This window comes from Mus caroli, unplaced genomic scaffold (genome assembly GCF_978045245.1).
Source record: "Mus caroli unplaced genomic scaffold, Mus_caroli_1 scaffold_20, whole genome shotgun sequence".
Classification (NCBI taxonomy): Eukaryota; Metazoa; Chordata; class Mammalia; order Rodentia; family Muridae; genus Mus; species Mus caroli.
The window spans coordinates 27,502,511-27,519,309 of NW_028227275.1; the positions used below are offsets into that span (position 1 = coordinate 27,502,511).

General features: G+C 37.7%; 1 pseudogene; it reads right to left on the reverse strand.

Annotated features, from left to right (window-relative positions):
- Window positions 1-336: 336 nt before the first annotated feature.
- On the reverse strand, window positions 337-1,916 carry LOC110287943 (protein-L-histidine N-pros-methyltransferase CARNMT1 pseudogene; annotated as a pseudogene).
- Window positions 1,917-16,799: the final 14,883 nt, after the last annotated feature.

The window sequence follows — 16,799 nt, forward strand, 5'->3', positions numbered from 1 at the left end:
AAACATCACACTGACAAGCTTTGTAATTAATTTCTAATTCGAAATTATGTATTTCAGATGGGCAGATTTTATTCTTACTTTTCCAGTTTCTTAACACTGCTTTATAAAAGAAGCTTTTGGACCTCCAAATATTTATATTTACATACATTTCAAAGGGATCCAGTGATTAATATAAGATTCAGTTTAACATGGACAAAGACTTTCTCTGTTACTGTAGTTCATGAATTTTAACCTGTGATACAACTGATTTAGCATTTCATACATGACGTTTGATGTTCTCTAAATGCAGCTGAGCTAAAAGATAAAATAAAACTCTTTTGAATGATGAAAGAATAGTTTCAAATTCTCTAAGTACACTTTACTTAGGTCCAGTGAGAACAATTCCAGTTCCAGATTCTAAATCTGACAGAAGACCCTTTGAAAAGTAACATAGGTAATGCTTAACACAAAAAGGAGATCGTTACGGACTTTAGTAAGATCAGTCACTAGGATGGCAGACTCGCAGCAAGAGCGAGCTTCATGAAACCTGGAGTTTATGTTTATTTTCTTAAGGACAATTCGGGGCTTCAAAGAAAACAGTACTTGAAGATAGTTCCTCCATTAGATATCTGCATGGGAGATAATGTCTTCTTCTTCTTTTTTTTTTTTAAACTTGTGTGGTATAAATTTGCACGGCATAGTATATTTCTGAAAAAAGCAATAGACATCATTAAGAAAATAGACACTATTTCTAGATTTTGTTAGGAATAAGAAGGCACCACTGATTTGAGGTTGTGTCCTGTTGTCACTGGTAGTTGACTGTGAGTTATTTATTTCATCATTTACTCTTATTAAATGTTTTTCTGGGTAATAGCACTTAAGACCTTTATTGTGGCTTCCGGACCACAAACAAAACACACTCATAGTAGTATTTCATCATAGAGAGATCATTCACAGTATATGTTGACAATACAGATTCTTTCTCCACCTCTAGCTGAAATCCATACTGCAGAACAACATTTTTAATATCCTCATAGCTCAATTCTATAGACAGTTCATTTGCCAGATTTTCAAAATGGTATAGTAGAGGACCAAGATTTATCCAGATTCCACCTGGCTTGAGTATTCTCCATATCGTATCAATATAATCAATTACATTGTGAGCTGTGTCTATGAAGAAACAGGTGGCAATACAGTTCCAGGTATTGCATTCGGAGTAAATCTCCTGAAAGTCTCCTGCTGTCATGGAAAAGTTAGAACCAGGAGGAAGACTGTGGGGGTCAACATCAGGGAAAAGAATGGGTCGAATCTGATCAGCTGATCTCCGATTATTGATAAACTGATGGATCCAGGGATAAAGTTTATATTTGTTAATTTCAGAACATCTGTTGAGTGCAAAGTTGGAAGAAAAGAGCATAAAAAAAACTCCATTCATTTCCTTGACAAGCATAACCTAGCATAGCTACTTCCCAGGCCAATCTTCCTAGTCCAGCACCAGGTACCAGAATATTTACTTTAGAAGGATCCCATCTCTCTTTTGGAAAATTTTTGATAATCTCTTTAATGATTGGCTTATAGCAGGCGTCCCTTTCTGCTTTCCCGGTCTCACTCCAGTCTCTTACAAACTGTTTCAGTGTAGATTTTAACTTATCCATGTCAAATGTAGATGCTGGCATAATCTTTCCATTGGCATCTTCTCCATATTCCTTATTTTCGAACATATGTATGCAATCATTCACAATGGTCAGTAGTATTTCCTGATTATGGTCAATGCATTTCCGGATCTTGTCCAAGTGAAGAGGAAACTGAGGAAGCAGTTTTTGCTGGTTATCTGGAAGGGATCGAAACTGTCTTTCTGTTCTGTTCACTCGTTCGTGCATACTGGTGCAAGATGCACATTTTGCAACTCCGGGATCTCTTCTACTAGACCTCCACCATCCGGTCAGAGCCACTTGGCAGCACCATTCAGTTCTCTACAAAAAGTGCACACTCGCTCCGGCGGCTCCGGGTGAGGTGGGAGGCTGCCCCACGGGACAGCCCGCGCGCAGGTGACCGCGGGGCTCCGCGAACCAGCCACGAGGCGGGCCCCGAGACTGCGGCGGGCGGGCGGGCGGGCGGGCCTCCTCTAGATGGCGCTGGCCACGGCCGAGGCCCCCGCTCGCGGCACGCCCCGCCCCCGCCGCCCTCAGGCCTCCATTCGCGCTGCGCTCCGCCAGGGTTTCGGGCATCTTGCAGTTCTTAGGATCTGAGCATAGGCCCATAGTTATTATGGGCCTATGCTCAGATGGGCCTATTATTAGCCTTGTTTCCAGATGGGCCTATGCTCAGATGGGCCTATTATTAGCCTTGTTTCCAGTGGCTACACAGGGCCAAGGAGTGACGTTGTCAACGATATGTCATCCACTCTTCTTACAGACCACCAAGGTTAAAAAGGAACACTGAAGGAATTTTTCTAGATTCTGATAATATCTTTCTGGCTTCCTAAATTCAGGGCATACTCGTTCCCTGGGCTCTTGAGATCTTGCAGCTTTCTGGTATCTAGTGTAACATTTCTCACATGCAGTATCACTGACCACTGAAAGTCATGTTCAGTCCAATTTAACCCTTCTTTAGTTCACTAGTATAATCTCTCAGTCTCTCTCTCTCTCTCTCTCTCTCTCTCTCTCTCTCTCTCTCTCTCTCTGGGGTAGGGTGGGGGTGGGGGTGGGGGTGTAGAGACTAAGAATCTGTATTTCGCCAGGCAGTGGTGGCATGCGACTTTAATCCCAGCACTTGGGAGGCTGAGACAGACGGATTTCTGAGTTCGAGACCAACCTGGTCTACAAAGTGAGTTCCAGGATAGCCAGGGCTACACAGAGAAACCATGTCTTGAAAAAAAAATGTCTTTCATATCATCTTATCTCTTGTCTTATTTCATTTTGATATATATATATATATATGTATATATATATATATATATATACTTAAAATAGTTATATGTAATCTACTTTATAGCTTTAAATGATTTTTTTTGAGAACACATAGGAATGATACAAACTTAAAATTAGACAAACTGCAAAATGGTTTTCTAGATACATGACTTGCAGGGAGATGGATTGTTCTTCATGTGGATACCATTTAAACATTTTTTTCATTTTCATTATACAAACATCACCATAGTTTATTAACTGGAATATTTTTAAATCCCTTGTGTTTCTAAGACAGTTGATATGGATTTGTACTCAGGAAATTTAGTTAGCAAGAGCATGTAGAGGGAATGGAAATATATTATACAGGAAGACACTAGGCAACCTCCAGAATTCTCCACTAATGACTTTGTTACAGTGTTTGAGTAATAGAATTATTTTATAGATGTTGAGACCTTACTCTATAGTCATTTGATTTTGGTTGCCCTGGATTTATATCATCATAGAATAGAACCACTGGTTCCTTAGGGCAACAAAGATGAGCTGTCTAATGACGGTATTGAAGAAATAATAGCCAGAGCCATTACCAGTTTAAGCATGAAACAAACAAAATAGAGGAATAAAATCAAACCTACCAATGTGAAAATCTTCTTAAGTCAAACATAGAATCATTCAACAAGCTTAAAAAATCATCCCCACATTTGGAGAGAGGTCTCATGGACATATCTACCTGAATCTACAGGTGACTAATACTGAATGTATCCTTCACTATGTCTTGTTTATGGGTGGCCTGGCAAATATCCTCTGAGCTTATCAGAAAATCTTGATGTTTATTATTACAAAATTTTTCATCTCCAACGTTTCTGTGTTCAAGGCTAATACAGGAATAAAACCACAAGTAAGAGCTCTGTAGTGTTGAAAACACATTATTTGAGTTCACTGCTGAGCTCTAGAAAGCTGTTTTTGGCTTGGGTGAGAATAGGGGAGAAAGAAAAGACTGCTCATCAAGCTGATAGAAGCTTTCAGCTCTTGACCTCACTCAGAAAGTGCTGTTGGCATGTGTGAATCGATACTGGTGGGTTGTAGGTTCACTGATGTTTGAGAAGGATTACTCTACAAACCTGAATCTGCTCTTTAATTCTATCTTCAGAGAAAAGCCTAGGGAGAACATCTGGAAAGCAATTGTCTCTTCGGCTGAAAAACTCCAGTGAGTTACATTTCAAGTGCTCTCTTTACAGATAGTGAAAGGACCATAATTTCCTGTGTCTGTACAAGGCACTAAAATATATAGGGAATTCAGGTTATTATATAGTTTTATTTTCTGTTTACTTTCTATATTTTTATAATAAAATATATCACTCCCTACTTTCCCTTTCAACCTCCAAACCCACCCACATAACACTGTTTTGTATTTTTCAAATACATAACCTCTAATTTATTAATGATTGTTACAGAAAGAGAGAGAGAGAGAGAGAGAGAGAGAGAGAGAGAGAGAGAGAGAGAGAAATATACAGCAAGAATGAGAGAGAAAGACAGACAAATGAGCAGAGATATTTATAGTGTTGTTGTTGTTGCTGCTGCTGCTGCTGTTGCTGTTGCTGTTGTTGTTGTTGTTTGGCTACTGTTTTGATGTTCTGGGAGTAGAATCATTTTTATGCTGCTAGACACCTGCAGGTCCCCAGATGGTAATAGTTCTTTTCAGGTTCTAAGGAAAGACAGATTTCTTGGTAAAAGACGTACATGTTGGAGACACAAGCCAGCAGGAGTTTATTGTCCAAATGTGACCAATCCATTCATTAATTCATAATAGGAAAATTCAATTCAAGGTGGCAGAACTCTCATGATCTAATTGACCTGTGTATATCCTAAATTTTAATATATTACAATGCATATAAAATTCACCATGAATTTGGGTGTAGACCTTTAAAAATAACCACAAAAACTTGAATCTAAGAAAACATCATAAAATACCTAGAAAAGTTTGTATACCATGCTGACAATATTACAAACAATACTACTTAAGGACTACAAAAAAGAAACACTAGCTTAAACTAACCATGAATAGATTTCAAACTAATATACTTGTACTAAAACATACATATATAATTTCTATGTAATATAACATAATTATAACATGAATTGAAACTTATTAGGTCCCTTAACTGACCTTTTCTTTATTTCTGTTCTAGATTTGTTTTTCAAAATTCATCTGCTCCTGCCTGTTCCTTGTGATTACCTTCCTAGAACTCCACAGTATTTACCATGTGTGTGATTATGCATTTCTAGTTTTGTTGACCATGTTTCTGATTTTTGTCCTTCCTTAATTTTTATTAGATATTTTCTGCAATTGCATTTCAAATGCTATCCCAACAGTCCCCTATACCCTCCCCCCACCCTGCTCACCTACCCACTCACTCCTGCTTCTTGGCCCTGCATACCCCTGTACTGGGGCATATAAAGTTTGCTAGACCAAGGGACCTCTCTTCCCAATGATGGCCAACTAGGCTATCTTCAGCTACATATGCAGCTAGAGACATGAGTTCTGGGGGTACTGATTAGTTCATATTGTTGTTCCACCTATAGGGTTACAGACCCCTTCAACTCCTTGGGTACTTTCTCTAGCTCCTCCATTGGTGGCCCTGTGTTCCATTCTATAGAGACTTTGAGCACCCGCTTCTATATTCACCAGGCACTGGCAAAGCCTCACAGGAGACAGCTATATACAGGGTCCTTTCAGCAAAATCTTGCTGGCATATGCAATAGTGTCTGTGTTCGCTGGCTGATTATGGGATAGACCCCCAAGTGGGGCAGTCTCCGGATAGTGATCCAGTGATATGACTTTTTCCTTTCCAATTTGTATCCCCTTGATCACCTTTTGTTGTCGAATTGCTCTGGCCAGGATTTCAAGTACTATACTGACTAGATAGGGAGAATGTGGGCAGCCTTGTCTAGTCCCTGATTTTAGTGGAATTGCTTCCAGCTTCTCTCCATTTACTTTGATGTTGGTTACTGGTTTGCTGTATATTGCTTTTGTTATGTTTAGGTATGGGCCTTGAATTCTTGATCTTATCATGACTTTTATCAGGAATGAGTGCTGGAATTTGTCAAATGCTTTCTCAGCATCTAATGAGATGATCATGTGATTTTTGTCTTTGAGTTTGTTTATATAGTGGATTATGTTGATGGATTTCTGTATATTAAACCATCCCTGCATCCCTAGGATGAAGCCTACTTGGTCATGATGGATGATTGTTTTGATGTGTTCTTGGATTCAGTTTGCAAGGATTTTATTGAGTATTTTTGCATCAATATTCATAAGGGAAATTGGTCTGAAGTTCTCTTTTTTGTTGGATCTTTATGTGGTTTAGGTGTCAGAGTAATTGTGGCTTCATAGAATGAATTGTGTGAGTACCTCCTGTTTCTATTTTGTGAAATAGTTTGAGAAGAGTTGGATTTAGGTCTTCTTTGAAGGTCTGATAGAACTCTGCTCTAAACTCATCTGGTCCTGGGCTTTTTTTGATTGGGAGACAATTAATGACTGTTTCTATTTCTTTGGGGGAAATGGGACTGTTTAGATTGTTAATCTGATCCTGATTTAACTTTGGTACCTGGTATCGGTCTAGGAATTTGTCTATTTCATCCAGGTTTTCCAGTTTTGTTGAGTAGCCTGATGATGCTTTGGATGTCTTCAGGATCTGTTGTTATGTCTCACTTTTTCATTTCTGATTTTGTTAATTAGGATACTCTTCCTGTGCCCTCTTGTTTGTCTGGCTAAGTGTTTATCTATCATGTTGATTTTTCTCAAAGAGCCAGCTCCTGGTTTGGTTGATTCTTTGTATAGTTCTTCTTCTTTCCACTTGGTAGATTTCACCCCTAAGTTTGATTACTTCCTGCCATCTACTCCTCTTGGGTGAATTTTCTTCCTTTTCTTCTATAGCTTCTTGGTGTGCTGTCAGACTTTTAGTGTATGCTTTCTCTAGTTTCTTTTGGAGGCATTCAGAGCTATGAGTTTTCCTCTTAGGGCTGCCTTCATTGTGTCCCATAAGTTTGGGTATGTTGTGGCTTCATTTTCAGTAAACTCTAAAAAGTCTTAAATTTCTTTGTGTATTTCTTTCTTGACCAAGGTATCATTGAAAAGAGTGTTGTTCAGTTTCCACGTGAATGTTGGCTTTCCATTATTTATGTTGTTATTGAAGATCAGCCATAGTCAGTGGTGATCTGATAGGATGCATGGGATAATTTCAATATTTTTGTATCTGTTGAGGCTTGTTTTATGACCAATTATATGGTCAATTTTGGAGGAGGTACCATGAGGTGCTGAGAAGAAGGTATTATTTTTGTTTTAGGATAAAATGTTCTGTAGATATCTGTTAAATCCATTTGTTTCATAACTTCTGTTAGTGTCCCTGTGTCTCTGTTTAGTTTCTGTTTCCAGGATCTGTCTATTGGTGAGAGTGGGGTGTTGAAGTCTCCCACTATTTATTGTGTGAGGTAAAATGTGTGCTTTGAGCTTTACTAAAGTTTCTTTAATGAATGTGGCTGCCCTTGCATTTGGAGCATAGATATTCAGAATTGAGAGTTCCTCTTGGAAGATTTTACCTTTGATGAGTATGAAGTGCCCCTCCTTGTCTTTTTTGATAACTTTGGGTTGGAAGTCGATTTTATTTGATATTAGAATGGCTACTCCAGCTTGTTTCTTTAGACCATTTGCTTGGAAAAATTGTTTTCCAGCCTTTCACTCTGAGGTAGTGTCTGTCTTTATCCCTGAGGTGGTTTTCTTGTGAACAGCAAAAATTTGGGTCCTGATTGTGTAGCCAGTCTTTTAGTCTATGTCTTTTTATTGGGAAATTGAGTCCATTGACGTTAAGAGAAATCAAAGAAAAGTAATTGTTGCTTCCTGTCATTTTTCTTCTTAAAGTTGGGAATCTGTTCTTGTGGCTGTATTCTGTTTGTTAAAGGATTACTTTCTTGCTTTTTCTAAGGTGTAATTTCCATCTTTGTGTTGGTGTTTTCCCATTATTATCCTTTGAAGGGCTGGATTCGTGGAAAGATATTTTGTGAATTTGGTTTTGTCATGGAGTACTTTGGTTTCTCCATCTATGGTAATTGCCAGTTTTTCTGGGTATAGTAACCTGGGCTGGCATTTCTGTTCTCTTATTGTCTGTATAACATCTGTCCAGAATTATCTGGCTTTCATTGTCTCTGGTGAGAAGTCTGGAGTAATTCTAACAGGCCTGCCTTTATATATTACTTGACCCTTTTCCCTTACTGCTTTTAATATTCTCTCTTTATTTAGTGCATTTGTTGTTCTGATTTTTATGTGTCGGGAGGAATTTCTTTTCTGGTCCAGTCTATTTGGAGTTCTGTATGCTACTGGTATGTTCATGGGCATCTCTTTGTTTAGGTATGGGAAGTTCTATAATTTTGTTGAAGATATTTGCTGGCCCTTCAAGTTGAAAATCTTCACTCTCATCTACTCCTATTATTTGTAGGTTTGGTCTTCTCATTTTGTCCTGGATTTCCTGGATGTTTTGAGTTAGGATCTTTTTGCATTTTGCATTTTCTTTGATTGTTGTGTCCATGTTCCCTATGGAATCTTCTGCACCTGAGATTCTCTCTCCATCTCTTGTATTCTGTCGTTGATGCTCACATCTATGGTTCCTGATTTCTTTCCTAGGGTTTCTATCTCCAGAGTTGTCTCCCTTTGGGTTTTCTTCATAGTTTCTACTTCCATTTTTAGATCTTGGATAGTTTTGTTCAATTCCATCGCCTGTTTGGTTGTGTTTTCCTGTAATTCTTTAAGGGATTTTTGTCTTTCTTCTACCTGTTTAGCAGTATTCTCCTGTAATTCCTTGAGGGATTTTTGTGCTTCCTCTTTAAGGGCTTCTACCTCTTTAGCACTGTTCTCCTGTATTTCTTTAAGTGAGTTATTAATGCCCTTCTTTAAATCTTCTACCACCATCATGAGATTTGATTTTAAATCTGCGTCTTGCTTTTAGGGTGTGTTGGGGTATCCAGGACTCCTTGTGATTGGCATACTGGGTTCTCGTGATGCCCAGTGTTCTTGGCTTCTTTTAGTAAGATTCTTATGTTTGCCTTTAGCCATCTGGAAGTCTCTGGTGTTAATGATCAAGCTGTCTCTGGTTAGAGCTTGATCCTCCTGGGATTCTGTTTGTCTCTGTCAGCACTCCTGGAATCCCAACTCTCACCTGAGTCCCAGTGGTCAGAGAACTCTCTGCAGGTAGGCTCTCCTCTTGCAGGGCAGGTGTCTAGCAGTCTGGAGCTCTGATCCACCTCTTGAGTTCTGGGGTCAGAACCCTCCCTGTAGGCCAACTCTCCTCTTACAAGGAATGTGCCCAGGGGTCTGGGCCTCAGCTCTGCCTCCTGGCTGAGGATGAAGGCCTGAGGGGACCCTGACCAAGAAACTCTGTTGTTTCTATCGCCCAAGTGCTCTCAGATGATCAGGAGGTCCTGGATGTGCTAGGGGTCCTGTGGAGTGGAGAGTCCTTTGGTGCCCTAGATGCCCTGGGCCAGGTTCATGCAGAAGATGGTGGGGCTGGCCCCAGCTGAATGGATCACAGCCTCTGTTGGGCGGGGTTCCTTTGTCTTTGTTCCTGCAGGCACAAGACCCTCCGAGATTCTTTGGAGCTGATGTTGTGTTCCACTCACCCATGATCCTGAGGTCATCCCGAAGTTCTGAGGTGTGTAGAGCACTCTGGAGCCCTTAGTGAGTGGCCTCTGCTGCACTCAGAAGGAAGATGGCAGGGGTGGCCCAACGGGAACATCCCAGCCTCTGCTTGGGCAGGATTCCTTTGTCCCTGTTCCTGCTGGCACAAGACCCTCCGAGATTCTTGAAGCTGATGTTGCATTCCACTCACCCGTGATCCTGAGGTCTTGCAGAATGGAGAGCACTCTGGAGCCCTTAGCAGCCTCCGCTGGGCCCAGAAGGAAGATCCTCAATTTTTAACAATATTAATTTTTCATTGTTCTCAAATTTTAGCTCATTTAACTATTCCATGACAGTATCAAATAAACTTATTTGGGTAAACATTTCTCAATTACAAAATACACAATATGAGAACCCTTTCTTGCACAGTTGATACTGTGATTAATACCTTTTTAGATCTAGTCACCGAAATTCATTTTTATGATCCGAGTTATTAAGTCATTTTATATGTATTCTGAGCACTGCAAACTATTTACTTTTGTATTTATATTTTCATGTAACTGAAGGAAAGTAAAAAGCTAAACAGCAATGATGTTAGAGACAACTAGCTCTCATCATGGAAAAAAACAGAATCTCTTCCCAGTTCATTTTTCACTGCCTATAAAGAACATCAGGAGACTAAGGATCTGTATTTCATAACCACCAACCAGGCAGCACACACTACTGATATGAGGCTCTGGACACAAAGACAGCAGAGGACTGCCTGGTCTGGCCTCAGTAAGAGAAGATGCACCTAACCCTGGACAGACTTGAGGCCGCGAGGAGTGGGGAGGTCTGGTGGAGTTTGGGGGAAAACCATCTTGGAGACAGTAGGGGAAGGTGAAGGGAATGAGATGAGGTAATCTAGGTGGGCAGACTAAGAGGGGGATAATTACTAGACTTTAAAATAGATTAAACAACAACAACAATAATGATGAGCATCAGGAAAAAAATTATGGTAGGTTAATACATATGGTATATTTGAGTAGAGAGATGTTAAAAAGACTCTCAAAAAAGAGGAGTTGCAGTGGAATAATTCCATATTTAAAAAAAAAAGAAAGGCATTTTATTTGATTGGTAGTGGTGGAGGTGGTTGTGGAACAATGGAAGGGACGAATTTCACTCCAAATTCATTAGAACTGAGATCCCCATGTATTTTACAGAGCTCGCTGAACATGTATAACACAAACAGGAAAACATTATCCGAAGCAATTTCTCAATGATCCCTTCAGATATAAACTTTTATTAGCTTTCTGTGAATGCTCCTCACCTGACTTATTCACCATCATCGAAATTAGTGAACAGAGCAATGTCTGAGGATGACACTTTACCCCTGTGTCTTCTTTATGGACATGTGAAAGATTGCTGAGACTAAAGACAATTGCATACAGTTGAGGAATATTCCAGTTATCTGTTTACCACTCTATTGAATTGAACACTTCTATTTCAACATGTAAACCTTACTATCTCCCTTAAATGACAATTTGTATAACAAAGACATAATTTTAGGTGATATAGTTACTTGTATTATATTGAAATAATATCTTGTTGTTTATATCATTAAAATGTGTGTATTTAAAATATGTAGAAATGACGTTAAAAAACTTTGCGTAGATAAGAACTTACAAAGTTTATAGTGATCCTTTCAGTAGTGATGGAGAAAATATTTTCTCTCTATGGAAAACACTTAAGGTTTTTACCTATTTCAAAGTCATCTCACATTGTACATACATAAAAGAATATGCACATTTCAATATTCAGTATTTTGAACATATTAAATTAGTAGTGGACAGAAATAGAACTATGTTTTTATGATTTGAAATATTTTATTTCATTAAAAAACCAAATAAGTAACAATACTTTTCAGAAATGGTATTGGCAACTGTTTCATTGACATAATATTTTGTTCATAATAGCCATGAACTTATCCTTAAGAACAATCTAGTTCTTTATGTTGGACTTAGTTGAATACGGGATAAAGCAAGGTTATTACAGTGTAAGGAGGTTATTGCCTTTGCTTTCAACATGACATTCAGTGAAAGCCTACTAGGCAGTCTTACTGAGGAACTGACCAGCATGTTTTGAATTGGTTAGCAATTTTGATAATACTAAATTTTTGATGTTGATATATGGATTTAAATTTTTAGGATGCATATTTAAGAAAATTATACGCATTAGTCTCTTTCAAGTTGGCAGAAGGAGTGTGAAATGAGCAAGTTATTCAACTGGAGAAATGTGAGCTCTAGCTGGTGGAAAAACAATACAATTGACGTTAAAGAACACCAATTGCATCAACTTCGAACTTACTTGTGTACCATGTCACCCCAAAATCAATATTTACTTTGGGAGTTGGAAATGTACCATGGTTATTTAATATCATGTGTCTTCCTCCATAGATACATATGACATAAATACACGTGTCTCACTGCATGTCCTGTTATTCAGAGCTAGCAAAAAAAAAAAAAAATAGAATCAGAAAATCTCAAATACCACATCCTCCCCTCCCTTTTGAAAATTTGTTGATTTTGATAGAAAATAATCTTTTGTGGATACTGACTCATCAAAATGTGACAAGGCCAAGCTGAGATGTGCTATAGGAAAATCACACTTGTGTTGAAAATCATTTTATAGAAAATGATATAAGATATATAGCAATCAATGTTTAAGTGACATATTGGGTAAAGTGGATTAAAGAAATACATAAAATATTTTTTTCTAGTGTAAATAAATAAGCAGGGATAGAGATGTGACAAGAAGCTTAAATTTCTTTTATGTACTTTTCATCGATTTTCTTTTATCAATTAATAAAGTATGAAATTTGCTCTCTCTCTTTTTTCTCATTTCCTTCAGTCCTTCTTATTGTATGTCGATAATAAGAATATCTTTAGTTTTTGTACACATGAATTATTATTTTCTATATTTCACTGGCTTAAAATAAATGTTACTATTTTTATTCCATTAAAATTGTTTTAAAATATGCTGGAATACTAATAAACTTGTCCACATAAGCCTTAATGAATAGCTACACATACTATATGAGAACCACATACTTTATTAATATATTAAATACTTGTTTTTATCATACGTGCCTTAATATTTTGCCTACATATTTGTATGTGTGTTTTATGGATTCATGGTGCTCACTAATTCCAGAAGAAGGTTTTTGATACTCTGGATCTGAAACATGAGTGTTTGGGATCCACAGTGAGAATAATGGGAACCAAACTCATGTCCTTTTGAAGAATTCTTAACTGCATAGCCATCTCTCCAGACCCAGATATTAACATTTCATTGAAGAAATTTGTTCCTTTAGTTGAAAATCACCCATCTACTACATCATATAAAAAGAAAAATTCATAGGCAGATGTTAACTCTTGAAAATCTTAACATCTTGAATAAAGTTTTTTAATAATAATAATTGTTCAAAATGTTGGCACACTCCTTTAATCCCAGAACTTCAGAGGCAGAGGCAGGTGAATTTCTGAGTTTGGCCACACAGAGAGACCCTGTCTCGAAAAAAAAAAAAAAGAAAAAGAAAAAGCCAAATATGAAAAGTAAGAAGTAGTGAAAATGAGAACATTTATCAGGAATGCAGAGAACCTGCCCCTGCAGCAGCGCTGCTCTGCCTGCCTCTTAGAATAACCAGGAGGAGAAGCGCAACTCTCTGCAGTAATACTCGGAGCATTAAGGAGGCAGGAGACATTAAGTCTTCTCAAAAGAGGAGTTCTGTGGGATTTTTTTTTTGCAGGAAAAAGGAAAGCACATTCTTGTTGTTTTTATTTTTTTCTGCTTACATGAAAAATAGTTTCCTGACAACAAACTTACTTAACATTGAAATTCTATTTAGTTATTTTAAAAAATAGAACTAAGATATCCTGCCTATTAGAATGAGTGATATTGTGCTACTTAAATTCTTAACAGAATCTCATTGTATTGTTTCCCTCTTTTTTACTAAATTATTTCATTTATTTATATTCCAGAAATTTCTCTTCCTCTTGGTCCCCACTCTCTGAGTTCTTCATCCAATCCCCTCCTCTGTTCCACCTTGAGAGGGTATTCCCGCACTTACCTCTACCAGTATCCATCTTCTCTGAGGCAACAAGTTTTACAAGAAATGCTCTCACTAAGGCCATACAAGGCTGTCTTGTCACATAACTCTCTTCATGTGCCATACTATAGTTTCATATCAATAAAATAAACTAGCAAAGTGAGGTTGGACATTCTCAGCTCCAGTGTCATCCATGCTACACAGTGACCTCTCCAACTTTAGAGGAAAACATAGAAGTCTCTCTTTCATGCACCCATTAAGCTCATTTTGATCACCTAGGCATACCTGGATATATTAAATACACTTCAACACTAAATAAATTAATTCCATTTAAGAGTGGCATTAAAAATTAAAGCAATCGAGCTAGTGATGCAACTTGTCATCTCAGTATTCAGGAAGTTAAGGCAGAAGAATTATGAGTTCTGGACCCTACATAAGGCTCTGAAGACACTAAACTTTGCAGTTGGATAAGTTTAAGTCTTAAATGTATCAATCCATATTTCTCAGTTGTGATAAGTGTAGCACCATTGTCCTGTGACACTCATTGCCTTTAGTCACACTTAACTAAGTTAGCCAAGAGCATGGCATTGACCATGCCTGACCCTGGCTGAAAGTACATTGGGAGCTTGATATCTTTACTCTGTGTTTCCCTCTTTCTCCCAATCATATCTCAGTCATACCAAACTGTGGCATCACTTCTGATGATGTATAGTCCCACAGAAGATCTTTTGTTCCTCATTAGGGTAGTGTGTGTGTGTGTGTGTGTGTGTGTGTGTGTGTGTGTGTACACAAAGTGATATAGATGTGGTCAAATTCTATTGGAAAAAAAATCTATTAGAAAACACTCTTGAGAAAGGATGAGTTTAACAATATATCCTATGAGCCCTCTATCCCCGTAAAGTGTGGGTCTTAGATCTTCTACAGCCTATATGCAGTAATGAGTGGACATGTCCATAGTTACCCATGAACTCACTGAGTGGTGAAGCCCCCAATGAACCAGAGTGATCCTCCTTTCTTTACCTCCTGGGTATGCCATGAGCTACCATTATCACCACTACTTTTTGTCCTCAAATATTTCTCCATACTACTGTTAAGATATATTTAGTTCAGCCAACTGCATTTTATGTTTCATTGGACTTTACTGTTTGCTGAAACACTTTAAATTAAACATGAAATATTGAGAGTAGAATAATCCATTACTATCAGTTTCTCTGTGACATGGGATGGATTCAATATTTACTTCTGAAAAAAGCAGAAAAGCAATCTTAGAAGTGAGATAAATTTTGCCCATGATTAACTCATCACCTGGCCAGATTACTAACAATATATGTATAAAGAGGATAGACCAAAGGCAGAGATGACAGTTACCTAAGCAGAAGTGGGATCAATTGTGATAATAATTCCATTTATAACCCGAGAATTTATTGATACCATGTTTACCAGAGAAATACATTTCCCAGCTCTCACAATTAATCCCTCCAGGTAATTAAGAGGTTGGGCCATTATTTTCACCGTAGTCCCCTGAAGGAATTAATAAAAGAAATAGTATATTTCCACTGTGATCAAATATCCATTCATACTAGTTTTCACTACTCTACTTTTGGGTTTCTGTTTTGCAAGCATTGGGGTCCCTTTTCATCCGGTACTTTTCCTATATAGTAGGGAAGTACTAAAGAAAATGAAAGAGAAAATAGAGCCATATAAAGCTACATATCATAGAATATATATATATATATATATATATATATATATATATATATACCACTTCACAAATAAGGTAGAATGCTTTACATTGTAAAAACTTTTAATTAAATTAAACAACAACATTGGATTAGACCAACTGTAAATCTATACTCTGGTTAACAGTTGGTGAATATACCAATGAAAAGGTAGCTTCAAAATAGAAAGCACAAACAAAGAAGGAAGAGAATCTTATGAAGAATGATATTCCAGGAAGAAGTAGTTTGTACAAACCAGAAATTTCAAAGTCAATGGCTATGAGCAAGAGATTAAAGGTTCTAATTGCAGAGATTAAAAACTCAGAGAGAATGCACCAAGTGATAACCTGTGAAACGAACTTACAGAGATGCTCCTATTGAAAGAGCTTTAAGGTAACACAGAAATGTTAATAATAGTAGAACTATCTTGTGAGACAATATATTTTATTTAAATTTTTATATAATACTTTCATAAACCATTGGTTGCCACATGTAGTTTACAAGTGGCTGTAGTTGTACTTAAGATATTTACTGTAAGAAAGAATATATATTTAGAATAGATTTGAACAATGATCTTGCCCAATTTCTGAGTCTGAAAGAAAACACCAGACAGTGGATGCATTGTAAAATGAATCCATGTGGTTCAGTCTTCTGTAGATTTTAGAAAAATGGTGGGTGCTCAGTTCTGGAGGCTGCAAAATGCCAGGCAACATAGTACAGTAAGAAGTGTGTGGAGAAGGGGTCCCAGAGACATCTCGGAATCAAGTGATAGAGACAAGCCAGATGTCCTTTTTGCTTTTTTTTTTTTTTTTTTTATAACAAAATGTCCTTTGGAATCATCACTTCCACCCATACCTAACCTACTTCTGAGATACAGCATGGATCCATTTAATGATGAGGTCCTCCTGACATAATAATTCCAACAAGGCCCCATTTCCAAAAGGTTCCACAGTGTTTGCACTGTAACTCTGAACAGCAACCTCCCAGCAATAGACCCTGGGACACAAGTCACATTCAAGTAGTACCATATGCATTCCCTATTATCAATATGTGAGGGTTTTTCCCCCCTGGGAATATGGGGTTAGAAATTTCTGAATGTTTTAAAACATCCTTGCTACTCATGCTTTGTCATTTTTATGTTCTGAAGATATCATCTCCCAAGTTTATACACATGTTGCTCTTAAGTGAGTTACAGGGGAAAATGTCTTTAAAGTGGCATTGTTTACAATCGCCATCTATTACTTGATTCATTCTGTACTCAGATTTCAAATTATTCAGTAAGGAAATATGGTTATAATTACTATTTTGAGGAAAATACAGCCTGGTGAGTGGTTGTCCAGCTTAAAATCTAAAGAAATCTTCAGTATTCATACTAAGGTTGCAGTTGTGGAGGAGGGTATTGACAGGTGATGAGCCCAGAGCTAAGAAACCATGCCAGTTGT